General features: G+C 45.6%; 1 pseudogene across 1 annotated transcript in view; it reads left to right on the forward strand.

Annotated features, from left to right (window-relative positions):
• Nucleotides 1-27,274, forward strand: part of LOC311149963 (serine/threonine-protein kinase mTOR-like) — a 178,028-nt pseudogene that overhangs the window by 126,536 nt on the left and 24,218 nt on the right. The window contains exons 18-27 of the transcript in view: nucleotides 19,317-19,348; nucleotides 20,589-20,706; nucleotides 21,102-21,304; nucleotides 21,697-21,798; nucleotides 22,188-22,284; nucleotides 22,516-22,614; nucleotides 22,738-22,860; nucleotides 22,983-23,168; nucleotides 23,415-23,518; nucleotides 26,026-26,148. The product of the transcript in view is annotated as a serine/threonine-protein kinase mTOR-like (transcript). The remainder of the gene's footprint in view (nucleotides 1-19,316; nucleotides 19,349-20,588; nucleotides 20,707-21,101; nucleotides 21,305-21,696; nucleotides 21,799-22,187; nucleotides 22,285-22,515; nucleotides 22,615-22,737; nucleotides 22,861-22,982; nucleotides 23,169-23,414; nucleotides 23,519-26,025; nucleotides 26,149-27,274) is intronic.

The following is a 27,274-nucleotide window of genomic DNA, read 5'->3' on the forward strand; positions in this document are numbered from 1 at the left end:
GACGGTCCTGTATATGTGCTGTCTTGAGCAGGGGGACCTTGCGGGCGCTGCAGGATTTCAGTCCTTCACGGCGTAGTGTGTTACCAATCGTTTTCTTGGTGACTATGGTCCCAGCTGCCTTGAGATCATTGACAAGATCCTCCCGTGAAGTTCTGGGCTGATTCCTCACCGTTCTCATGATCATTGCAACTCCACGAGGTGAGATCTTGCATGGAGCCCCAGGCCGAGGGAGATTGACAGTCTTTTGTGTTTCTTCCATTTGCGAATAATCGCACCAACTGTTGTCACCTTCTCACCAAGCTGCTTGGCGATGGTCTTGTAGCCCATTCCAGCCTTGTGTAGGCCTACAATCTTGTCCCTGACATCCTTGGAGAGCTCTTTGGTCTTGGCCATGGTGGAGAGTTTGGAATCTGATTGATTGATTGCTTCTGTGGACAGGTGTCTTTTATACAGGTAACAAACTGAGATTAGGAGCACTCCCTTTAAGAGTGTGCTCCTAATCTCAGCTCATTACCTGTATAAAAGACACCTGGGAGCCAGAAATCTTTCTGATTGAGACGGGGTCAAATACTTATTTCCCTCATTAAAATGCAAATCAATTTATAACATTTTTTACATGCGATTTTCTGGATTTTTTTGTTGTTATTCTGTCTCTCACTGTTCAAATAAACCTACCATTAAAATTATAGACTGATCATTTCTTTGTCAGTGGGCAAACGTACAAAATCAGCAGGGGATCAAATACTTTTTTCCCTCACTGTACATATAAAGTGGGTAAAACAGTACGTAAACATTATTAAAGTGACCAGTGTTCAATGACTCTATGTATTTAGGGCAGTAGTCTCTAAGGTGCAGGGTAGAGTACCGGGTGGTAGCCGGCTAGAAGTGACTGTTTAACAGTCTGATGGCTTGGAGATAGAAGCTGTTTATCAGTCTCTCGGTCCCAGCTTTGATGCACATGTACTGTCTCCGCATTTTAGATGGTAACGGAGTGAACAGGCCGTGGCTCGGGTGGCTAGGGTCCTTGATGATCGTCTTGGCCTTCCTGTGACACCGGGTGCTGTAGATGTCCTGGAGGGCAGGCAGTGTGCCCCCGATGATGCGTTGGGCTGACCGCACCACCCTCTGGAGAGCACTGTGTTGCGGACGGTGCAATTGCCATACCAGGCGGTGATACAGCCCGACCGGATGCTCTCAATGGTGCATCTGTAGAAGTTTGTGAGGGTCTTAGGGGCCAAGCCACATTTCTTCAGCCTCCTGAGGTTGAAGAGGCATTGTTGCGCCTTCTTCACTACACTATCTGTGTGAAGGGACCATTTCAGGTCGTCAGTGATGTGCACGCCAAGGAACTTGAAGCTTTTGACCCTCTCCATTGCAGCCCCGTCGATGTGGACGGGGGCGTGCTCTCTCTGCTATCTCCTGTTGTCCACGATCAGCTCCTTCGTTTTGTTGACGTTGAGGCAGAGGTTATTTTCCTGGCACCACTCTACCAAGGCACTCACCTCCTCCTTGTAGGCTGTCTCGTCATTGTTGGTAATCAGGCCCAGCACTGTTATTTCATCAGCAAACTTGATGTTTGAGTTGGAGTTGTGCGTGGCCACACAGTCATGGGTAAATAGGGAGTACAGGAGGGGGCTGAGCACGCACCCTTGTGGGCCCCCGTGTTGACGATCAGCGTGGCGGAGGTGTACAGGACCCAGTTGCACAGGGAGGTGTTTAGTCCCAGGGTCCTTAGCTTAGTGATGAGCTTTGAGGGCACTATGGTGTTGAACGCTGAGCTGTAGAATGAATTGCATTCTTACATACAGTGGGGAAAAAAAGTATTTAGTCAGCCACTAATTGTCCAAGTTCTCCCAGTTAAAAAGATGAGAGAGGCCTGTAATTTTCATCATAGGTACACGTCAACTATGACAGACAAAATGACAAAAAAAAATCCAGAAAATCACATTGTAGGATTTTTAATGAATTTATTTGCAAATTATGGTGGAAAATAAGTATTTGCTCAATAACAAAAGTTTCTCAATACTTTGTTATATACCCTTTGTTGGCAATGACACAGGTCAAACGTTTTCTGTAAGTCTTCACAAGGTTTTCACACACTGTTGCTGGTATTTTGGCCCATTCCTCCATGCAGATGTCCTCTAGAGCAGTGATGTTTTGGGGCTGTCGCTGGGCAACACAGACTTTCAACTCCCTCCAAAGATTTTCTATGGGGTTGAGATCTGGAGACTGGCTAGGCCACTCCAGGACCTTGAAATGCTTCTTACGAAGCCACTCCTTCGTTGCCCGGGCGGTGTGTTTGGGATCATTGTCATGCTGAAAGACCCAGCCACGTTTAATCTTCAATGCCCTTGCTGATGGAAGGAGGTTTTCATTCAAAATCTCACGATACATTGCCCCATTCATTCTTTCCTTTACACGGATCAGTCGTCCTGGTCCCTTTGCAGAAAAACAGCCCCAAAGCATGATGTTTCCACCCCCATGCTTCACTGTAGGGATGGTGTTCTTTGGATGCAACTCAGCATTCTTTGTCCTCCAAACACGACGAGTTGAGTTTTTACCAAAAAGTTCTATTTTGGTTTCATCTGACCATATGACATTCTCCCAATGCTCTTCTGGATCATCCAAATGCACTCTAGCAAACTTCAGACGGGCCTGGACATGTACTGGCTTAAGCAGGGGGACACGTCTGGCACTGCAGGATTTGAGTCTCTGGCGGCGTAGTGTGTTACTGATGGTAGGCTTTGTTACTTTGGTCCCAGCTCTCTGCAGGTCATTCACTAGGTCCCCCCGTGTGGTTCTGGGATTTTTGCTCACCGTTCTTGTGATCATTTTGACCCCACGGGGTGAGATCTTGCGTGGAGCCCCAGATCGAGGGAGATTATCAGTGGTCTTGTATGTCTTCCATTTCCTAATAATTGCTCCCACTGTTGATTTCTTCAAACCAAGCTGCTTACCTATTGCAGATTCAGTCTTCCCAGCCTGGTGCAGGTCTACAATGTTGTTTCTGGTGTCCTTTGACAGCTCTTTGGTCTTGGCCATAGTGGAGTTTGGAGTGTGACTGTTTGAGGTTGTGGACAGGTGTCTTTTATACTGATAACGAGTGGAGGACAGAGAAGCCTCTTAAAGAAGAAGTTACAGGTCTGTGAGAGCCAGAAATCTTGCTTGTTTGTAGGTGACCAAATACTTATTTTCCACCATAATTTGCAAATATATTCATTAAAAATCCTACAATGTGATTTTATGGATTTTTTTTTCTCAATTTGTCTGTCATAGTTGACGTGTACCTATGATGAAAAGGCCTCTCTCATCTTTTTAAGTGGGAGAACTTGCACAATTGGTGGCTGACTAAATACTTTTTTCCCCCACTGTAGGTGTTCCTTTTGTCCAGGTGTGAAAGGACAGTGTGGAGTGCAATAGAAAGTGCATCATCTGTGGATCTGTTGGGGCGGTATGCAAATTGGAGTGGGTCTAGGGTTTCTGGGATAATGGTGTTGATGTGAGCCATGACCAGCCTTTCAAAGCACTTCATGGCTACAGACGTCAGTGCTACGGGTCGGTAGACATTAAGGTAGGTTATCTTAGTGTCCTTGGGCACGGGGACTATGGTGCTTTGCTTGAAACATGTTGGTATTACAGACTCAGTCAGGGACATGTTGAAAATGTCGGTGAAGAGACTTGCCAGTTGGTCAGCACATCCTCGGAGTACACGTCCTGGTAATCTGTCTGGCCCTGCGGCCTTGTGAATGTTGACCTGCTTAAAAGTCTTACTCACATCGGCTACGGAGAGCGTGATCACATAGTCATCTGGAATAGCTGGTGCTCTCATGCATGCTTCAGTGTTGCTTGCCTCGAAGCGAGCATAGAAGTGGTTTAGCTCGTCTGGTAGGCTTGTGTCACTGGGCAGCTCGCGGCTGTGCTTCCCTTTGTAGTCTGTAATAGTTTTCAAGCCCTGCCACATCCTGTCAGAGCCGGTGTAGTACAATTCAATCGTAGTCCTGTATTGACTCTTTGCCTGTTTGATATTTCGTCGGAGGGCATAGCGGGATTTCTTATAAGCGTCCAGGTTAGAGTCCCGCTCCTTGAATGCGCCAGCTCTACCCTTTAGCTCAGTGTGGATGTTGCCTGTAATCCATGGCTTCTGTTTGGGGTATGTACATACGGTCACTGTGGGGACGACATCATCGATGCACTTATTGATGAAGCAAGTGACTGATGTGGTGTACTCCTCAATGCTATCTGAAGAATCCTGGAACATGTTCCAGTCTGTGCTAGCAAAACAGTCCTGAAGCTTAGCATCTGCATCATCTGACCACTTATTTATTAACCGAGTCACTGGTGCTTCCTGCTTTAGTTTTTGTGTAGAACTGGAGGAAATTAGCTGTTAAAACTGGAGAATTTTGTTCTCCGTCCCATGCCAGAATTGTCACATCCTGACCTGTTTCACCTGTCTTTGTGATTGTCTTCACCCCCCTCCAGGTGTTGCCCATCTTCCCCATTATCCCCAGTGTATTTATACCTGTGTTCTCTGTTTATCTGTTGCCAGTTTGTTTTGTTTCGTCAAGCCTACCAGCGTTTTTCCACTTGCTCCTGTCTTTCTCAAGTTCCTGTTTTCTAGTTTTCCCGGTTTTGACCATTCTGCCTTCCCTGACCCTGAGCCTGGCTGCCGTTCTGTACCTTGTCACACCACCCTGGATTATTGACCTCTGCCTGCCCTGAGACTGCCTGCCGTTCTGTACCTTTTGGACTCTGATCTGGTTTTCGGACCTCTGCCTGCCCTTGACCTGTCATTTGCCTGCCCCCTGTTTTTGTAAGAAACTTTTGTTACTTTGACACTGTCTGCATCTGGGTCTTCTCCTGAAACGTGATAAAAATTAGTAGAATAGCATTAAATTAGTTCTACAATTGCAAATTTTTCTCTCCGCCACATTGCAAAATGAGTAGAATTGTATGAAATTAATTAAATACGTTTTTGATATCTGCTGTCAAGAGGGGGGCCGCTAAAATGTTTTGCCGCCTACAAAATGTCAATTAGGGCCGCTAAAAGGCTCTGACTGCATGTCTGGGTATGGATGTGTGTACACAGACCTGCGAGCCACTGCGGCCCCTCATGATGAGTTCAGATTTTTTGCAGCCCCATCAAAATTGCCCATCCCTGCTTTAGAGTATTTGCATGAAAGTCTGTCACCAATTGGATGGAAAACTAGCTAGTGAAAAATGTCACATAATTCCAACCACATTCAGAAACACACACACACCCACCCACCCTTACACTGACACACTTCATCCACCCTCACACACAAACCCTTCTAGCACATGTTCCAAAGGTTCCTGGTTATCCCAGTGTGGGACTTATTAGGGAAGTGTTGGGGCTGCCGTAGCCTGCTGCCTGCCACAGGGCTATAGTAGGGCCAGCTGCAGTAGCCGCTCACAAGGCAGGAATCTTAATGACACATGGACCTCGTTCCCTGCCAGAGAGGAGCCATCCATCCCCACTCTGGACTCTCTGGACTGGAACAACAGGTTCCAGTTCAGTAGGGAGAAAACGTTTTGAAACGGAGTGAACCGGTGAGGGACTACCTGAAGTTGGGTCCAATAAGAATGTAGATTTTCATTTTCAGTGGCAAAATGTTTTGCGACACCGTGCCCTATTGAACACGGCCCAGGGCTCTTTTTCTCTCATGTTCTATTGGTTTTTCAAACCAACGTTCTTTAATTGTCCAGTAGCCAAAGGCACAATCCTAGTGATATTGGCAACCCATGCTAGTTGTTGCATATTTGGATCTCCCCTCTTTCTAAATTTATAACTGATATTTTCATCTCTGTCACATGAAACCGCTGACAATGGTGTTTTCCCGCTAATTGCATTATGGAACGAACATTTGTGCATAGCATAGCCTACTGCCTTATGCTCATTGCTGCGCTTATAATTGGAGCGGCACCTCCTTACCTTCAGGCTCTGATCAAACCCTACACCCAAACGAGGGCACTACATTCATCCACCTCTGGCCTGCTAGCTCCCCTACCTCTACGGAAGGACAGTTCCCGCTCAGCCCAGTCAAAGCTATTCGCTGCTCTGGCACCCCAATGGTGGAACAAGCTCCCCCACGACGCCAGGACAGCGGAGTCACTGACCACCTTCCAGAGACACTTGAAACCCTACCTCTTTAAGGAATACCTGGAACAGTATAAAAGTAATCCTTCTTCCCTCACCCCCCATAAAAAATAAAAATAAAAAATAAAAGTGGTTGTCCCACTGGCTATCATAAGTTGAATGCACCAATTTGTAAGTCGCTCTGGATAAGAGCGTCTGCTAAATGATGTAAATGTAACTCTAGCCTAGGCCTACTGGTTGAATGAATTTGGGATTTATCATCCTACAAATCTCCCAGAGTCTGTTTGGGATAGGCTATTTCTTTCTCGCACAGAACGACAAGCTGACCAATAGAATAAGTAAACTTTTCTACTAATCGGGGATAGTAGATTGACATAGGCTAGTGATGTTGCTGTTCGTTACTCCTTTCATGTTTGGGGAAGCTCATTTTCACCATAGAATTGTACATTTTTATAAAGCATTCCAATGCATTCACACATGTGCAGGCTTATGTAAGATAGCCTACTCTTCCTAATGTGATAATTAGATTGGATAGTCATCATTTTGGCTAATAATATAACTCAATCACTGTTTGCAAAAAAGACTGTTCAATGCAGCCTGTAGTGGCTTAGAGTAGGCCTAGGTTATGGGTTATGTCAGAGCCCACATTTCTTCTCCCTTCTTTGCACAGGAAAATGTTGGCCTTTCGCAAAATGTTGCAATTCTACTACACTTTAGATGACTGGAGACATTAGCAAAATCTTTTTTAATACAACAAAAATTACAGGGTAGCCTACTCTGCTGACACTGACAAACATATCAATAATAATTACATTGTCTGATCCATATATAAGGCCCACGAAAAGGGGAGACACACATACAATATGACCAGTATATTTATTTGATTATTTTTGGCATTAATACGTGTCACATATCAGTTTACAAACAATGTGAAAAAATACATATCATTGAGTTAATAAAGCCGCATACAAACACAGTCTCTTATTTTCTTTCTTGAGTAAGGCAGCGGAGTGCTTTTTATGGTGGTGGGCAGCCAGCAGACAAAACCGGAGCGTAGGGGTTGATAATGTTCTCAAGTTGCGCCGTGATTGGCTCAGTGTTCGGTCACTCATGGGGACACTACGTCACCGCAAAACCTACGGGGAGAGCTCGAAAATTCAAGCCCCTTGGGTGCTGCCATAGATTTACATTAGAAGTGCCCATCCAAGAAGGCTCAAGGACATTACCCACAGATAAAATGACGTCAAATCACGTTATATCTACGTAGCTTTGATCTGATCATGTCAGCATCATACTTTCAAAATCTTAGCTAGCAAGCTAGACAAGCAGTCATCATCATGAATCATGTTGACAATCTACTGGAAAATCCTTCTCAATTCTTGTCATATGAATAGAAATTATAGATAAAACGTATCGGTGCTCATCGGCCATTGGACATAAACATTACACAACAAGTTGGAAATCGCAAATTCAACAATGAGTGGTTTGGAAGGAATCAGTGGCTAAAGGCAAGCTATTCAGTGGAGTGGGTGTGTGGTCCAAGTCTGGGTTTAAGGGTCTCTTTTCCAAGCTTAAAAGGATAAACATTCACATGCCATGGGCCAGAAAAGGTTGAAAACATTGGCCATGCTATCAATCCAGCATGACTTCTGCCACGTTCAAAACAACTGGAAACTCGGAACTGGGAAATCCCAGACTTCAGTGAGTTCAAGACAACTGGGAACTCTGGGGAAAAAATGAGCTCCGACTGGGGAATATACGTTTTGAACGGTCATCCAACTCGGAATTCCAAGTCGGGAACTCAGGCCTATTTCTAGAGCTCCAACCTGACGACTACTGACGTCATGATTCGACCTTGTTTTTTTCAGAGTTCCCAGTTGTCTTGAAAGCACCATAAATCCAGAGAATGCCAGACTTTGATGACAAAATTTGCTCACGAAGGACCACCGGGCCACATTCCTGTTCAAGTGAGCACAGCACAACAAGGTGAGTCCAAAAATGTATTGTATGCTGCTGTATAAATGATGTAAATGCCAGGGAGATGTGTATATTGTAGCCAAGAAAGTAATACTAAATGTATGTTGTGTAGGAAGCTGTTAGTAGCCCATGTGCCTCACCCTAATAATTTGGTCCCTATCCCCCTCAAAACTTAGCCTACTGTTCTGACTTGGTGGTGCACATGTAGCCTATAGACTGTTTTAGAGAAATGTAATCATTGAATATTGTAAGAGCTTTTATTGTTTGCTTATTATGCCCCCATTATTTATCCTATGGTTCTGACTTGGTGTACAGGGAGAACACTGTAAGAACGGCCATAATGTCTGAATTATGTCGCTGTACATTTCAAAAGTGCTGAACAAATAGTTATATTGACTACGTCCGTTTTAGTTCTGTAACGAACCCTGCAGTCTGAGTCGGTTCCTGTCTGTGGTGTTAGTTTTCTGCTCGGGATCTCCAGGTTCCCGAGGGTTCTGGAACGCTCCCTGCCTGGTTGCCGGGCGACGTTGCTAGGCGGGAGCTCTCATGATTTCCGCACCTGCACCCCATCAGCAATCTGCACACCTGGTCCTGATCATCACCCTTTTTAGGCTCTGCCCTAACATCCATTCCCTGCCGGATCGTTAGCCATGAACAGTATGTTTGTCAGAGGATCAGCCTTAGAGCTCATAGCGTTAGTTTTGTTGTTTTGCACCTTGTTTGCTTGTTGTGTACTTACCTCCATTTTGTTCCATCTGCAGTCACTCGTCCGGAACCTTCACCCAACCTCTGCCTGATGGTCGGCGGCTGCCGAGCCATTATTTGGACCTACCACTGCACCCTCAACAACTCATCCACGCCGCCCGCTCTGTTCCCTGGATTATTCAGCATCACTCGTGGATCTGTTAAATAAACACTCACCTTTGTTTCAACTTACCTTGTCCTGGTCTGCTTCTGGGTTCTGGCCTTGTAAACCGTGACAGAACGATCCGGCCAGTAATGAACCCAGCGGACCTGGACTCTGTTCGCCATGCCATTACCCATCAGGAGAAGATGTTGGGCCATCATAGCACGGTACTACAGGAGATCGCGTTGTCAGTTCGGAACCTTTCTACCAGTCTGACGGAGGTCCAGAACCAGCGCAAGTTTCCGGTGGAGAATCCACTACCGGTTTCACCCATCTCGCCTGCCGCTTCTGGAGCTGTGTCTTTCCGTGAGCCCAAGGTTCCGACGCCGGATAAATATGAGGGGGAGCTGGGAAGATGCCGTTCTTTCCTTATGCAGTGTGGTTTAGTGTTCGATCTACAGCCCTACTCTTATGCCACAGACAAGGCTAGGATAGCCTTTGTGATTGAGTTGCTGCGTGGTCGAGCGCTGGAGTGGGCTTCAGCCGTTTGGGAACGACAGGACACCTGCATGGCTTCATACCAGGGGTTCACGGCCGAGATGAGGAAGCTATTCGACCATTCCGTCCGAGGGAAGGACGCAGCTAGGCGCCTGTTTTCGCTTCGCCAAGGAACCCGCAGCGTTGCCGACTTCGTGATAGAGTTCAGGACGTTGGCTGTGGAGAGTGGGTGGAATGAGGAGTCTCTGCAAGCGGCCTTTTACCAGGGCCTGTCGGAGCAGCTCAAGGATGAGTTTATCTCCTATCCGGAGCCTAGTGACCTGGACAGCTTGGTAGCCTTGTCGATTCGGGTGGATAATCGAGTCCGAGAGCGAAGGAGGGAGAAGCAATGGGTCCCGTCCAATCGATCAGCTTCTCAGGTCCCAGTCGGGTCGGGGATTGGACCAGAATACGTCGATCATCGTCCACCACACAGGATTAGTGGAGAGGTCCTGTCTCCCGATTCTGAACCCATGCAAGTGGGGCGGCACGGGTTAACCAAGGAGGAGCGCCAACATCGACGTAGGACTAACTGTTGCCTCTACTGTGGTGGTTCGGGACATTACATCGCCACTTGTTCCCGGCGGTCGTCAAACTGCGCGGCTCGCTAAAGTTGGGAGGACTTTTAGCGAGCCAGTTTCGACCTCTCAAGACCTCTGTCAGACCCCGTTTCCCGGCTACCCTTATGAACAGGAATCAGAGCTTAGCGATTAACGCTTTTGTCGATTCAGGTGCCGATGGAAGCTTTATTGATGCCGAGGTGGTGGAACAGCTGGGGCTTTCCAAGGAGCAATTACCGGAAGCCATTGAAGCAACCACTCTGAACGGCAGTAGTCTGGCACGTATCACGATGAGGACTGAACCGGTTAAGATGCTGTTGTCTGGGAATCATTCTGAGGTGATTTCATTCTTCATTCTGCCGTCTTCCCATGTTCCTCTGGTCCTTGGATACCCCTGGCTGAAGGAACACAATCCCACGTTCGATTGGGTGACGGGCAAGGTAACGAGTTGGAGCCTTGATTGTCATGCTAACTGTCTCAAGACTGCCTGTCCCCATTCGGTTCCCAGTCAGGTGATTGAGGCTAAACCCCCAGATTTGTCCCTGGTTCCCGAGACATATCACGATTTGGGGGAGGTGTTCAGTAAGCAGAGGGCTCTGTCACTTCCTCCCCACCGACCATATGATTGTGCCATCAACCTGTTCCCTGGAGCTGTCTACCCCAAGGGACGGTTATACAGTATCTCCCGACCTGAACGTGAGGCTTTGGAGACCTACATCAAGGAGTCCCTAGCTGCTGGTCTCGTTCGTCCCTCGTCATCACCCCTGGGGGCAGGATTCTTCTTTGTGGGTAAGAAGGATGGCTCTCTTCGACCGTGTATTGATTATCGGGGGTTGAATGATATCACGGTCAAGAACAAGTATCCCCTGCCCTTGATGAGCTCTGCCTTCGACTCCTTACAGGGTGCTACGGTGTTCACCAAGCTAGACCTACGCAATGCGTATCACCTGGTCCGGATCAGAGAGGGGGACGAGTGGTTGACGGGTTTCAATACACCGATGGGTCACTTCGAGTATCAGGTGATGCCGTTTGGACTGACCAATGCTCCAGCGGTATTCCAGAGTATGGTGAACGACGTCCTGAGAGATATGATCGGTCTCTTTGTGTTTGTTTACCTGGATGATATTCTGATCTTCTCGAAGGAACCTTCCGACCACGCCCAGCATGTCCGGCAGGTTCTGCAGCGATTGTTGGAGAATCGCCTGTTCGTGAAGGCCGAGAAGTGCGAGTTTCACGCCCACACGACATCCTTCCTCGGGTACATCATCTCCAAGGGGGAGATTAGGATGGACCAGGAGAAGGTTAGAGCGGTTCTGGAATGGGCCCAGCCCGGTACGAGATTGCAGCTCCAGAGGTTTTTGGGGTTTGCGAATTTCTACCGCAGATTCATCCAGGATTACAGCCGTGTGGCCGCTCCGTTAACTGCCTTGACTTCCAGTACCAGGACCTTCAATTGGAATCCGGAGGCGGATCGAGCGTTTCTGGATTTGAAGAGGCTATTCACCAACGCACCGATTCTATCGCAACCGGACACGGCCCGTCAGTTCGTCGTTGAAGTGGACGCGTCTGATGTGGGAGTTGGCGCCATCCTGTCGCAGCGATGCTCCACTGACAGTAAACTCCATCCCTGCGCCTACTACTCTCGTCGTCTTTCGCCTGCGGAGAGGAACTACGATGTGGGTAACCGGGAGCTGCTCGCGGTGAAGCTTGCCTTGGAGGAGTGGCGCCACTGGTTGGAGGGGGCGGAGCAACCGTTTATTGTCTGGACTGACCACAAGAATCTTGCTTACGTGCAATCGGCTAGACGTCTCAACTCCCGTCAGGCCAGGTGGGCGTTGTTTTTCGGACAATTCAATTTTTCCCTGACGTTCCGACCTGGATCTAAGAACGGCAAGGCGGACGCCTTGTCCCGGATGTTCTCCAAGACGGAGGAGAGTGGGTCCAAGACCGAGACGATTCTTCCCCGGAACTGTGTCGTGGGAGCAGTTATGTGGAAGATTGAGGAGGAGGTTATGGCGGCCCTTCGGACGCAGCCCGGTCCCGGTAACGGTCCACCCGGTCGGTTGTTTGTGCCTGAGTCGGTTCGTGCTGCTGTCCTCAAATGGTCCCACGCCAGCAAGATGGCTTGTCACCCTGGCGTGGCTCGGACGATGGCGTTTCTTCGCAGACGTTTTTGGTGGCCTGCCATGGGAGAGGATACTCTGGGTTTTGTTGCTGCCTGTCCAGTGTGTGCGCAGAATAAGAGTACCAATCGGCCCAGCTCTGGACTACTTCACCCCCTTCCTATTCCCCGGCGACCATGGTCGCATCTGGCCCTGGACTTTGTCACTGGGTTGCCCTCTTCTGAGGGGAACACGGTCGTTCTGACTATCGTGGACAGATTCAGCAAGTTCGCCCACTTTGTGCCCATTTCCAAGCTTCCCTCTGCCTCGGAGACATCCGAGATCCTGGTTAGGGAGGTTTTCAGGGTCCACGGGTTGCCCAGTGATATCGTTTCCGACCGTGGTCCTCAGTTTACCTCTGCTGTCTGGAAGTCCTTCTGTTTGGCCATTGGAGCTACAGTCAGTCTCACATCTGGTTTTCACCCCCAATCTAATGGTCAGGCGGAGAGAGCCAACCAGAAGATGGAATCCACGCTACGCTGCCTTGTCTCCTCGAACCCCACCTCCTGGGTCTCTCAGTTGCCTTGGGTTGAGTATGCCCACAATACTCTCCCTACATCTGCCACTGGGATGTCTCCCTTCCAGTGCCTGTATGGCTACCAACCTCCCTTGTTCCCTTCTCAGGAGAAGGATCTCGCAGTGCCCTCTGTTCAGGCCCATATTCGTCGTTGCCACCGGACCTGGCATCGGGCCAGAAAGGCACTCCTTAGAGTTTCTGACCGGTATCAGCTCCAGGCGAATCGTCGCCGGATTCCCGCTCCCACCTATACCATCGGAGATAGGGTCTGGTTGGCCACACGGGATCTTCCTTTACGGACTGAGTCTAGGAAGTTGTCACCGAAGTTCATTGGTCCGTTTGTGGTGGAGAAGGTGATCAATCCAGTTGCAGTTCGACTCAAGTTACCGAGAACGCTCAGAGTCCATCCCACCTTTCATGTCTCCTGCCTCAAGCCTGTTCTCCTCAGTCCTCTGTTGCCTCCTCCGCCTCCTCCTCCTCCTCCTCGGATGATCGGAGGTGGTCCTGCCTACACGGTGCGACGCATTATGGATTCCAGACGGCGGGGCCGGGGTTTCCAGTATCTCGTGGACTGGGAGGGTTATGGTCCTGAAGAGAGGAGTTGGATTCCGCGGCGACAGATCCTGGATGCTGACCTCCTTCGTGACTTCTACCGCCTCCATCCTGGCGCTCCGGGGAGTCCGCCCGGTGGCGTTTGTCGGAGGGGGGGTACTGTAACGAACCCTGCAGTCTGAGTCGGTTCCTGTCTGTGGTGTTAGTTTTCTGCTCGGGATCTCCAGGTTCCCGAGGGTTCTGGAACGCTCCCTGCCTGGTTGCCGGGCGACGTTGCTAGGCGGGAGCTCTCATGATTTCCGCACCTGCACCCCATCAGCAATCTGCACACCTGGTCCTGATCATCACCCTTTTTAGGCTCTGCCCTAACATCCATTCCCTGCCGGATCGTTAGCCATGAACAGTATGTTTGTCAGAGGATCAGCCTTAGAGCTCATAGCGTTAGTTTTGTTGTTTTGCACCTTGTTTGCTTGTTGTGTACTTACCTCCGTTTTGTTCCATCTGCAGTCACTCGTCCGGAACCTTCACCCAACCTCTGCCTGATGGTCGGCGGCTGCCGAGCCATTATTTGGACCTACCACTGCACCCTCAACAACTCATCCACGCCGCCCGCTCTGTTCCCTGGATTATTCAGCATCACTCGTGGATCTGTTAAATAAACACTCACCTTTGTTTCAACTTACCTTGTCCTGGTCTGCTTCTGGGTTCTGGCCTTGTAAACCGTGACAAGTTCGCCCATTAATGTCTCAATCGAAGTTACCGACTGCCTCTTATCCGCTCATCGTTCCCTTATGCCATAGTTTGTACATCTCAATTGTTAGTAGAAACCACATTTGTTTTAGCAAGTCACCCATATCAGCTATGTTTTTTTTTTTAAGGCAGTAAATGAGGCTGAACGAACTGTTTCGTTGCCAGACAAGGCTCCACTGATAGCCAGGTGTAGCAGTGTAGTCCCCTGTAGCTCAGTTGGTAGAGCATGGTGCTTGCAATGCCAGGGTTGTGGGTTCGTTTCCCAAGGGGGGCCAGTATGAAAATGTATGCACTCACTAACTGTAAGTCGCTCTGGATAAGAGCGTCTGCTAAATGACTAAAATGTAAAATGGTAAGGATTCACTCCATGGTGCTGAAAAGAAAGCTCTGCTGTTGGGACAGCTTTATGTAAACCCTAACAGTTTTTGGGCACCGTTTGTCACCGTTATAGTGCAATTAATGTATTGTGTAGTGGCTTTGCTGGCATGCATCAAAAACAAAACATTTGAGTTTGCCCCACCAGGATTTACATGCTAAAATCTCCACTGAATATGACGTCCATCTAACTTGGAGGAGAAAATTGTCAAAAAAAATTAAATAAGTGGCACTGACCCAATGATAAAGACAGTGAATATGCACACAAACCGGGATATGGCTGATGTTCTCCACTCAATGAAGTTGAGAATTTGGATAACTAAAAGACAGTTTGAAGTCTTTTCATTTTCTTCTCTTTACAGCAATAGCCATTTGTTTTCCAAACTGTTTTTCTGCGATTGTATTTTTTTATATTGGGATATGCGACTGTCTGCTTTTCATTGACAGTTGCAACTCAACAATAATCTATTTTGTATTTGCAGCGCGCTCTGCCCAAATTGCAGGCCCTTCCGACTGTAGGCTATGCGATTTAAAACAATCCATTAGGCTATATCATTTGGGCAATTTAATTCAATTTACTTTAGGCAAATCTTAGCTTCCCCTAGCCTTACGGACGCGCCGCCTATGTATTATAACATCTTCAAATCGGAATTCGGTAAGGATGCACGCCGTTGCATCCGAGTTGCATGTTCTGTTACGATGAATTAACATAAATGAATGTGATTTCTGTCATTCAGAGAACCGTGGGTGGACGCCCTAATCAGGTTACACAACCAATGCATATGGGTCCGGTAAACTTCTTAAATGTCTGGTAAATTAAAATGCTGCCTGTCAAATGTCCGGCGCCACATTTTCCTAACAGAAACCCTGGTGCGTGTGTTAGGGTTGGGCGGTGTCCACATTTTCATACCTTCATACCGTTCCCATACCATACTGCATAAGGGCGATATTTCTTTCCAAATGTAAAAAATAGGAGGGTTTCGCGCACAAAACAGATTTAGGTAGCAGGGATCTCGATCCAAGAGGGGATTGATTGTCTCTGCTTAAACCAAGAAGCTTGATCTTGCAAGCTAGACACTTATCTAGCAAGTTAGCAAACCAAATGCAAAGCTGGAGCCCTGCGCTGGAGATAATTTATTTGGCACAGTTGTAAGTAGTGGTGTAGCACACACCTTGTATATACGGTATACTGCCCAAGCCTAGCATGTGTGTGTATGCGAGCGAGAGGTTTTACTCAGTAAAATGTGTTATTTCATCTTGGCCTCCAAACAACTCAAAACAAGCACAAGCAAGGGTCACAAAATAGTCTGGTGCTTTACGGACTTAATTTGTTGGCACGTTGGTCAGGAAACCAGCCCACTTACAGTAAAACGTACAATCAAAATACTCATCTTAGAGGCACACACACACACACACAGACAAGCCTTCTTACAGTAAAACATACAGTAAATTGACTCATATTAGAGGCACGCACACAAGTACACACACACACATACAGTCGCTAGTGAGTCTACACACCCCTTGCAAAGTCTTCACAGTTTGCTGCCTTAAAATTATATCTAAAAAGGATTACTTTCTTTTTTTCCCCTATCGATCTACACAACCTACTCCACATTTTCAACATGAAAGAACAATTATAGAAAGTGTTACAAATTTCTAACAAATACTAAATGAGGATGCATTGATTGCGTATGTCTTCACACCTCAGAGTTAATACTTGGTGGAAGCACCTTTGGCAGCCATTACAGCTGTGAATCATTTTTAATAAGATGCTACCAACAATACCCAACCCTTAGGGCAACATACAGTTGAAGTCGGTAGTTTACATATACTTAGGTTGGAGTCATTAAAACTCCTTTTTCAACCACTCCACACATTTCTTGTTAACAAACTATAGTTTTGGCAAGTCGGTTAGGACATCTACTTTGTGCATGACACAAGTCATTTTTTCAACAATTGTTTACAGACAGATTATTTCACTTATAATCACTGTATCACAATTCCAGTGGGTCAGAAGTTTACATACATTAAGTTGACTGTGCCTTTAAACAGCTTCGAAAATTCCAGAAAATGATGTCATGGCTTTAGAAGCTTCTGATAGGCTAATTTACTCCTTGGGAGCAATTTCCAAACGCCTGAAGGTACCACGTTCATCTGTACAAACAATAGTACGCAAGTATAAACACCATGGGACCACGCAGCCGTCATACTGCTTAGGAAGGAGACGCGTTCTGTCTCCTAGAGATGAATGTACTTTGGTGCGAAAAGTGCAAATCAATCCCAGAACAACAGCAAAGGACCAGTGAAGATGCTGGAGGAAACAGGTACAAGTGTATCTATATCCACAGTAAAACAAGTCCTATATTGACATAACCTGAAAGGCTGCTCAGCAAGGAAGAAGCCACTGCTCCAAATCCGCCATAAAAAAGCCAGACTACGGTTTGCAACTGCACATTGGGACAAAGATCGTAGTTTTTGGAGAAATGTCCTCTGGGCTGATGAAACAAAAATAGAACTGTTTGGACATAATGACCATCGTTATGTTTGCAGGAAAAAGGGGAAGGCTTGCAAGCCGAAGGACACCATCCCAACCGTAAAGCATGGGGGTGGCAGCATCATGCTGTGGGGGTGCTTTGCTGCAGGAGGGGCTGGTGCACTTCACAAAATAGATAGCATCATGAGGAAGGAAAATTATGTGGATATATTGAAGCAACATCTCAAGACATCAGTCAAGAAGTCAAAGCTTGGTCGCAAATGGGTCTTCCAAATGGACAATGACCCCAAGAATACTTCCAAAGTTGTGGCAAAATGGCTTAAGGACAACAAAGTCAAGGTATTGCAGTGGCCATCACAAAGCCCTGACCTCAATCCAATAGAACATTTGTGGACAGAACTGAAAAAGAGTGTGCGAGCAAGGAGGCCTACAAACCTGACTCAGTTACACCAGCTCTGTCAGGAGGAATGGGCCAAAATTCACCCAACTTATTGTGGGAAGTTTGTGGAAGGCTACCCAAAACGTTTGACCCAAGTTAAACAATTTAAAGGCAATGCTACCAAATACTAATGGAGTGTATGCAAACTTCTGACCCACTGGGAATGTAATTAAATAAATAAAAGCTTAAATAAATCATTCTCTCTACTATTATTCTGACATTTCTCATTCTTAAAATAAAGTGGTGATCCTAACTGACCTAAGACAGATAATTTTTACTAGGATTAAATGTCAGGAATTGTGAAAAACTGAGTTTAAATGTATTTGGCTAAGGTGTATGTAAACTTCCGACTTCAACTGTATATCCATTGTTTCTGTCGAAATTGCTCAAGCTCAGTAAATTGGGTTGGGAATCATTGATGGACAGCAATATACAAACATTGTCTCTTTTTTTCTTTCTTTTTTTGCAGATTTAAGTCAGGACGGAGACTGGACCGATCAGTAACACTCAACACCTCCTGCAAAGCCATTCTGGTGTGTCTTTGGCATTACAATTTGTGTAATTGTTCCGCAGAAAAATATAACTCTATTTCCTCTAACTTTTTATCTGGGCTCTGCTCCTTTCATATTTGTGTTCATCCTAACAATCTCCCCAGGCCCTTCTGATGACAAGCATACTCATTACATGATGCTGCCAACACAATACTTGAAAATAGAAAAGGATCAACAACATTGCATTCATTCCATATTACTGAAAAGCCTGTGTTAAAAAAATCCACTAAAATCATCTGTTCTGTTGCAACAAGGCCATTTAAGTAATACCGCAAAACAACACGGCAAAGACATTCACTTTTTGGTTTAAATTAAAAACTACAGGTTTGGGTCATATCCAAAGCAACACAACAGTGAAACCCTCTTTATTATCAGGTATTGTGGTGGTAGCATCATGTTATGGTATGGTTGTCATCGGCAGGAACTGGTGAGTTTGTCACGATCAAAATAAATGTGAAAGGAGCAAAGCCGAGGTAAAATGTTAAAGGAAAACTCGCCTCAGTCTTCTGAAAATCTAACCCTGGGATTGAGTTTTCTTTTTCAGCGAGACAATTACACAAATGTTTATGTCAAAGACACACCAGAATGGCTTTCCAAGAGGTGTTTAGTGTTCCTGAGTGGTCTAGTCTGAGTCCTGACTTAAATTCGCTTGAAAATCTGAATCCATAAAATAATTCCCAACCAAATTTACTGAGCTTGAGCAATTCTGGCAACAACAATCGGCATAATATGTTGCCCTAAGAGTTGTGCAAAGTTGGTAGAATATTATTCATAATGATTCACAGCTGTAATGTTTTCCACCAAGTATTACCTCTGGGGTGTGAAGACACGCAATCAAGACATCGTAATTTTATTTGAGAAACATTTCTCTAACTTTCACTTTGATTATTTGGAGTAGGTTGTGTAGATATGTAGGAAAGAAAATCTAATTTAATCCATTTTAGATTACATTTTAAGGCAGCAAAAGGTGAAGACTGTGCAAGTGGTGTGCAGACTTTCACTAGCCACTGTACATACACACCTCATAATTCTTATGAGGCAACAAACGAACATGACACCAGGAAAGGAGTGTTTCATACCTGCCGTTGCACTTGCTGACAGGGATTCTCGTTGTCTGTGGAATGTTGCGTCTGGAAAACACCTGTGTAATCTTCGTTAGCACCATTTTCCTCCAGACGTGCTGACACACTTTCCCGAAAATAGGTCGGCGCTGTGGAATGGTGCACACCTGGTACGTGCACACACACACTGCCATCTCCCCAAAATAATTCATTGTAATTTTAGAGCTATTTATTTTAAAAACTGGACACGTTACAAGGCAATTATCATGATAACACCTGCAACCTTGGAATCTTCTGCCTGAGTTCTCGTGGTAACACAGAAGCACTACTGGCACTAGTTTTTCTCCGATGCAGACCGTGTTTCTGTGTTTTTCTTGAGGAGAAGCGGTTTGTCAGAGACGAACTGAACTGGTACTGTATTTTCACATGGAAAAGCACTCAGCAGGATTAGGTAATGCTGATGGATCATTTATTAGAAGTGCTCTCTGGGAATAGTGCTCCGTACAGTTAGGAGCTGAGGGATGGATGACCGCGCCGTACTCACCAGTTCCTGGTCAGACGTGTTATAAACCAATCACACGTTTTGGCACTGGTAAATCAAATGCGACTTGATTATTTGACGGTTCGCCTCAAGTGTCTTTTAGGATGATATAGCAAGCACAACCCCAGGGAAGACCGACCAACCACAAGGCAATATAAAAAAGAGAAAAAAGTTGGAAATCGCTCAGACATTTATCATACTTAGGCATCATTACTAAAAGCAGCGGCACATTACTGTAGCTACTGAAAGGTCTTGGGATCACTTGTGATTTTCAATTACAAGTCTTCCCATCATTCTCCTTCATTTTAATTAATGGACTGCACTAGTACTGTGTTGGACATCCATTGCCAACTCCCCCAGACAACTTGTGGTGACAGTGAGCCCAGTGTATAAGTTATAACTTTCCCAACATATTTAAGAAATTGTAACAACAGAACAGACTTTTCTCATAGTCAATTAAAAAGTGGATTCAGTTAATTCAATTTTACTCCCAAGTTTACGACGCAACATTCCACAGACAACGAGAATCCCTGTCAGCACGTGCAACGGCAGGTAGGAAACACTCCTTTCCTGGTGTCATGTTTGTTCGTTGCTTCATAAGAATTATGAGGTGTGTATGTACAGTGGGCCTAAGGCCATGTCAGTGGCCAAACAAGGCAATAAGGGGTGTGTGGACGGGCCTAGGCTCCTCTGGGGCATCTTCTCTGTAGAGAGGGGAGATTGACTTCCAGGAAACACCACGTGGAAAGCATTCATCACACTAACAAGCAAGTTTAAATGGAAGGGCCTGACTTACTGTAAGAGCTTCATCTCACATACCAGCCCTTAGCTGTTGACACAAGCTTTTGATGCCAAGGCTTTTTAGATTTATCGGACCCTGATGCAACCCTGGGCCCGTATTCATGAATGTCTCAGAGTAGGAATGTTGATCTAGAATCATTTGGCTTTTAAATCATTATGAATAAGACAGGGGGGACTTGATCCTAGATCAGCACTCCTACTCTGAGACGCTTTGTGAAAACAAGCCCTGGAGCGTAGGCTGTATTCTGCTGACGATCTATCTAGTGACCAAGACTGTCTCTCTACCTCCATCCCTCCTTCCCTCTCTAGGTGCTTCCTGGAGCTGGGTGAGTGGCAGCTCAGTCTGCAGGGCATCAACGATAGCACCATCCCCAAAGTGCTGCAGTACTACAGCCACTCCACGAAGCACGACCGCAACTGATACAAGGTCAGTCACCTCCCTCACCTTTCACCTCTAACCCCTAACCCCTGTCACCAGGCATTCATGTTGTGCACCTCATGTTGAGTCCTCCATTTACTAAACATAAGGTTTGTATGTTATTACGAGTTGATTTGAAAGGAACCAAGGGCACCCTTGGAGTTTTATATGCCCATGCCCACACTGCAGACAAAAAATGCCACGCTCTTTCTCCCTCAATAGCATCATTACATAACAACATAACAACCAAGAACATGATCTGTTTAGACCCAGAACATTTCCCAGAGGCCCGACTCCTCTGGGACATCTCACATATCCTTCAGTAAACCAGAAAATTACACCTGTCATTCTATACCCCCTAATAAAATAAAAACGTAGCTCACCTGGCGTACCTTTTTTCACAGGCCTGGCACGCATGGGTGGTGATAAACTTTGAGGCGGTGCTGCACTACAAGCACCCGAACCAGGGACGGGACAAGAATCGAAGAAGAAGAAGCACCACGCCTGTGGTGCCAGCGCCAACAGTGAGGCCAACAACAGCGACAGCGAGCTGGACATCACCGAGCACAGCCCAGTGCCCTTGCCGGGACAGAAGAAGGCCAACAAGGTGATGGCGGCAGCCATCTTCGACCCTTCTTCCTCCTCCATCTGCTAACGCTAACCTGCCCTTTCAATCTTCACTATCGGACAAATTCGAACTAATTTGACAGACCTGTGTGTAACTTGAAACTTTTGAGTTGCAAGTCAGAATTTGTGACTAAAGGACAAGTGAGGCCGGTGTGACAACTTGATATAACACTAAAAAAGAGATGATGAAATTAAGCTTTCCCTCCGCTCTGTTGACAACAAATCGGTTGTTTGTTTGTGGTAAGATAATTCAGACAAATCTATTCAAGGGAGCAACTTGGGTCTTGAATTAATAATGCCTTACTGAATTCAAGGTACAATCAATCACAATTCTTCCTCTCCTTCATTCTCCCTGTTGTTTGGCGAGCGCAGGACCTCTCCAAGACGTTACTTCTCTACGCGGGTTCCTGCTGTCGAGGGTTTCTTCCGCTCCATCTCCCTCTCCAGGGGGAACACCCTCCAGGACACCCTCAGGTGAGTCTCCACACTGGGCCAGGGCCCTTAGTCACAAAACGTCTTAGAGTAGGAGTGCTGATCTAGGATCATTTTTCTCTTTTAGATCATAATGAATAAGATTATATGGATGGGGGAGACCTGAACCTAGATCAGCACTCCTACTCTGAGATGCCCAGAACTCTGAAAGGCCAAACGGACAATATTGATAGACCCTGAATTGAAATATGTTGAGAGGGAGCCCTCTGGTGGCAGAGACAAGAATTTGTGTTGTTGCATGCACTTGATGGCTGCTTTGGTTTGAATGTGCGTTGAAATTCATCGTTTCAGGGAAACTTTTTTTTTTTGGTGAACCAGTCAATAAAGATGCAATGGACGCAAGACTTGATGCTCTTGTTTTCTTCCTCCAGGGTCCTGACCCTCTGGTTCGACTATGGGCACTGGCCTGAAGTCAACAAGGCACTGGTGGAGGACATCAAAACCATTCAGATAGACACCTGGATACAGGTACAAATCTCAAATGCTCGTTTTTGATTTGCTTTTATTGTTATGTCTATTGTGATAAAAGTACTAGAAAACTGAATTATTCCCAAGGGCAAGGTTGGTTTTGGGCCATGAATCATCCATAACAGTCATTCAACAAAGTCTTAAAGGACAGAAACAGAATAGGAGAGCCACATTGCATTTCCAAAGGCGGGGTAACTATGTTAAGTATCCCTCTTGCCCCCTCACCGATAGGTAATCCCCCAGCTGATTGCCCACATCGACACTCCCCGCGCTCTTGTGGGCCGCCTCATCCACCAGCTGCTCACCGACATTATACGCTACCACCCCCAGGTAATGATTGACCTACTGCTGCTGGAGCTAGGTAGCCTTGGGTGGAAGTCTATTTCTGCTCTCTTTCCAACTTCATGAAATGAACGTGCCATGTTTGTTCTGTCTCACCCTCTTTTCTTCTAGGCTTTGATCTATCCGTTGACCGTGGCCTCCAGTTCTACCACCACTGCCCGTCACAATGCTGCTAACAAGATCCTCAAGAACATGTGTGAGAACTGCAACACCCTGGTTCAGCAAGCCATCATGGTATGTGATGCTCGTCAGTGCACAATACTCCACCTCACCGTACAGCTATACATACATTTTTTCATTCCCTACCCTGTCATTTCCTGTTTCCCTAAGCCCTGAATCACTTCCTGTCTCCCCAGGTGAGCGAGGAGCTGAACAGGTGGCCATTTTGTGGCAAAAGATGTGACACGAGGGCCTGGAGGAGGCCTCCCACCTCTACTTCGGCGAGCGCAACGTGAAGGGCATGTTCACCGTGCTGGAGTCTCTGCCCGCCATGATGGAGAGAGGTCTGCAGACCTTCAAAGAGACCTCCTTCAACCAGGTCAGTCCTTTTTAACTTATGTTTACTGTAGTGTTTCTATATATATCGCAGTGTGTTTTTGTTGTTTTTTACATTCAAACTAAACAAATTACAATGAAACTTGGCTTAAATGACAGAATGTTGAGTTGTAAGTAAGAATTTGTCCCTCAGTCAAATGACCAATTTACAATGATGCGCTTTGACCTGGATTGTAGGGAAATGGCTGGACAGGTAACGTTAAATGCCTGTGGTTGTTGTGACAGGCCTATAGGAGGGTGCAGGAAGTACATGTGCTCGGGCAATGTAAAGGGCCTGACCCAAGCATGGGACCTGTACTACCACGTCTTCAGGAGGATTTCTAAGCAGCTACCACAGGTAAGAGAATAACACACTAACTCCACACAGTCAGTTTGGGCTATCTCCTAACTCCAGATGTGTTGCTAACGTAAATCCTACATTAAGGTCAATTGGAGGAGACCTGTCAGTGTCTCAGTCTGAATTTAAGAATCTCTAATCTCACCTTCAGAGTCAACCCTTAGTTGGATGTGCCAGTTTAAATATTAAAGCATTCAGTGAAAGGAGTTACGTTGGCATACAACCATGTTATTTGTGGGTAGTGTACATTGATACTCACCCATCTTTCATCGGAGCTATGAGATGTTATTTTGCTCCTCTTGTCCAGGCCCACATTTTCTTAGGTCTAGGTCATGTCAGTGTCCTGAATGCAACCCATTCTGCGATGATCATGAGGTGACTGTTAGTGGAAAATAAATAGGGCTTCCTCTTATTGCTGTTGTTGTTCCAGGTTAAGCCAAATGTGTTATATTTGCTACAGTTTTAAACAATAGCAAAAACTCCTTCAAGGAGTGAAAGGGAAATACCCACAACCGTGGGGAAAACAGGGACGGTTATGTATCCTTTCTTTACACTCAGTGACCAGTTTATTAGGTACACCACCCCGTCATAGTGACGTAGTGTCCCCATGAGTGTGAGAACACTGAGCCAATCACGGCGCAACTAGAGAACATTACCAGCCCCTACGCTCCGTATTTTCCGCTGGCTGCCCACCACCACAGAAAGCACTGAGCTAGGCTGAATCACCTGCATTCTGGAGCTGCCTTACTCAAGAAAGCAAAAAAGACACCTTTTTGTTTTACATTGTTTGCAAACTGACATGTGACACGTATTAATGACAAAATAACATGCAAAAACCTGCCCTGAATGACGGGTCGCCACTGAACATATCATATAGCTGACAATGTCTTCACTTTAGCTCATTTGTCTTCATTATTACAGGAAAATAAACTCACAACAAGATCATTATTAGCAAGTTAATGGCGAGCCAATTACAGAAAATTGCTTACGGTTGTGAGTGTGACTAAATTAAAGCAGGGCATTCTACCAGAGAACTTTAGAACATGGACACTGTCTCGTTGGCCTAACGTTATATCCTAATTTGACTTTGGTGCAGGTCATGTTCTTCTCATTACCCTCTCTGGTAAACACATACTATATCAAATGAAATTAAAGTTGAATTTGTTACATGCACAGGATACAGAAGGTGTAGTGAAATGGTTACTTGCATAATGGAGTCTTTTGTTTAGACATGTGTAGCTAGCTACACAATTAACCATAATTCCAACTCATAACGTTACTACCCTGCATGAATCTGCAGGTAACTGACCAACAAGGTTCCATGTTAGCTAGCTAGCTAACATTAGGCTATAACTAGCAATGCAAATGGCTCTGAGATACAAATAATATTACTACACAGATCATACACGTAACGTTAGCTAGCGAGCCAGCCAGCTAACTTTAGGTATCTAGCTAACAGTACGCTTTAACTTGAAAGACAAAATTAGAAACGTATAATATCTGAAAATGTAGCTAGCTAGACTATCTTACCCGTATACATGGATGGATGCTTCTCCCTCTCTGTCACGGATGCCATGGTTGCCCTTAGTTTGAAGATGTAATCCAGAGACAGGTGTTTTATACAACAGCCTTCTGTGAGTTCTCTTTTCGACTCCCTCTGCATATTTGCAATCAAACGCCAGAAAGTTCTCCATCTCCTTAGCTATCATACTCTAATTCCACTGATTTCAAAACTCGGTCCTCCAGAAAGTGGAGAGTAACACTTTCGCAGTTCTAATACATGATATATTTTTAAAAAGCTGCGTTAGAAAGGATTACCTACACATAATGATCAGCTCATGTTATAGACAGAAGCCTGCTACATGGCAGACCAATCCGAACTCATCTCTTGGCATGTCCAGCCCATCCATTATCTCAGCCAATCATGGCTAGCGGGAAGGTTCCTGTCTTTTTCCGTGGCTAAACCAACTAGGCTCGTAATTTAACAATTTTATTCGCATTTACAGATGGCACACAAGTTTGTTATTAAGACACATGAAAGTTCACATGTTCCAGGGGGCATTTCTGCCCAAACACGCATTTTTATTTAAAAAAAGGTTTACGTTCAAATGCCTCTCCTATGAAGTAGTGATGCTCGACATACGCCCAGTTTCCTGAAACGGTCACAAATAATTAAATAAACACTTAAATCAACTAATATGTACAATATTTACAGGAGCTCTCAGACTACGCTGCCGTTACTTCGCCATGGCAACCTATATTTGTGTAGTCAAAGGGAATATACACTTTCATACACAATTATATACATGTTATATACATGTCTTCTCTTAAGTGTCAAGTTTCAGGTTTGGGTAAAGCAAAATTATACATTTTATGTTTCAACAAAAATGGACAATGCATTCTTTATCTGTGAATTGAAAAACACAATAAACAATTTGACAATGAAACACTGTTCTACTACCAAAGGTTGTGCCATCCTGAGGTTGTTGTCTGTGTATTTTTATTAGATGGCTCCAGACTATGACCACCTGATCCTAATGGAGAAGGTGGAGGTGTTTGAGCACTCCGTCAACAACACGGCCAGAGATGACCTGGCCAAGCTGCTGTGGCTGAAGAGCCCAAGCTCTGAGGTAAAAACATGTTACCACCCTACATACAGCTGTCATAAGACTGACATAACATGTCATAAGGCATTAACAACTGACCACCAACAGTAAATAATGCTGCTGGAAGACTAATTAAAGGTGGCCTCTGCAACAATTTCGCAATACTTTCAATTTCCTCATGTTTTTTTTTTTGAATGTTGCTCAGAAACATGGGCCGAAACATTAGCATGAAAATAAATACAGTACCAGTCAAAAGTTTGGACACACCTACTCATTAAAGGGTTTTTCTTTATTTTTACTATTTTTTTACATTGTAGAATTATAGTGAATACATCAATACTATGAAATAACACATATGGAATCATGTAGTAACCAAAAAAGTGTTAAACAAATCAAAATATATTTTATATCTGAGATTCTTCAAATATCCACCCTTTGCCTTGATGACAGCTTTGCACACTCTTGGCATTCTCTCAACCAGCTTCATGAGGTAGTCACCTGGAATGCATTTCAATTAACAGGTGTGCCTTCTTAAAAGTCTGTGCTAGCAAAACAGTCCTGTTGCTTAGCATCTGCTTCATCTGACCACTGTTTTTATTGACCGAGTCACTGGTGCTTCCTGCTTTAGTTTTTGCTTGTAAGCAGGAATCAGGAGGATATAATTATGGTCAGATTTGCCAAATGGAGGGCGAGGGAGAGCTTTGTACGCATCTCTGTGTGTGGAGTAAAGGTGGTCTAGAGTTTTTTCCCTCTGGTTGCACATTTAACATGATGGTATAAATGAGGTATAACGGATTTAAGTTTCCCTGCATTAAAGTCCCCGGCCACTAGGAGCGACGCCTCTGGATGAGCATTTTCCTGTTTGCTTATGGCCGTATACAGTTCATTGAGTGCAGTCAGTGCCAGCATTAGTTTGTGGTGGTAAATAGACAGCTACGAAGAATATAGATGAAAACTGTCTTGGTAGATAGTGTGGTCTACAGCTTATCAGCTTATTAGCCACTCAACGCCTGCTCCTTACCAGGCACCCTGATCTCCTTCCGCGATATCTCCTTTTCTTTCTACTGCGAATGACGGGGGTGTCTGGAGCAAATCCCTCTCGTCCGACAGTATTGCAATACTGGACTATTTCCTATCAAGTCTGCCCAAA

This window comes from Coregonus lavaretus (assembly GCF_964263955.1).
Source record: "Coregonus lavaretus genome assembly, chromosome: 22".
In the NCBI taxonomy this organism is placed as follows: domain Eukaryota; kingdom Metazoa; phylum Chordata; class Actinopteri; order Salmoniformes; family Salmonidae; genus Coregonus; species Coregonus lavaretus.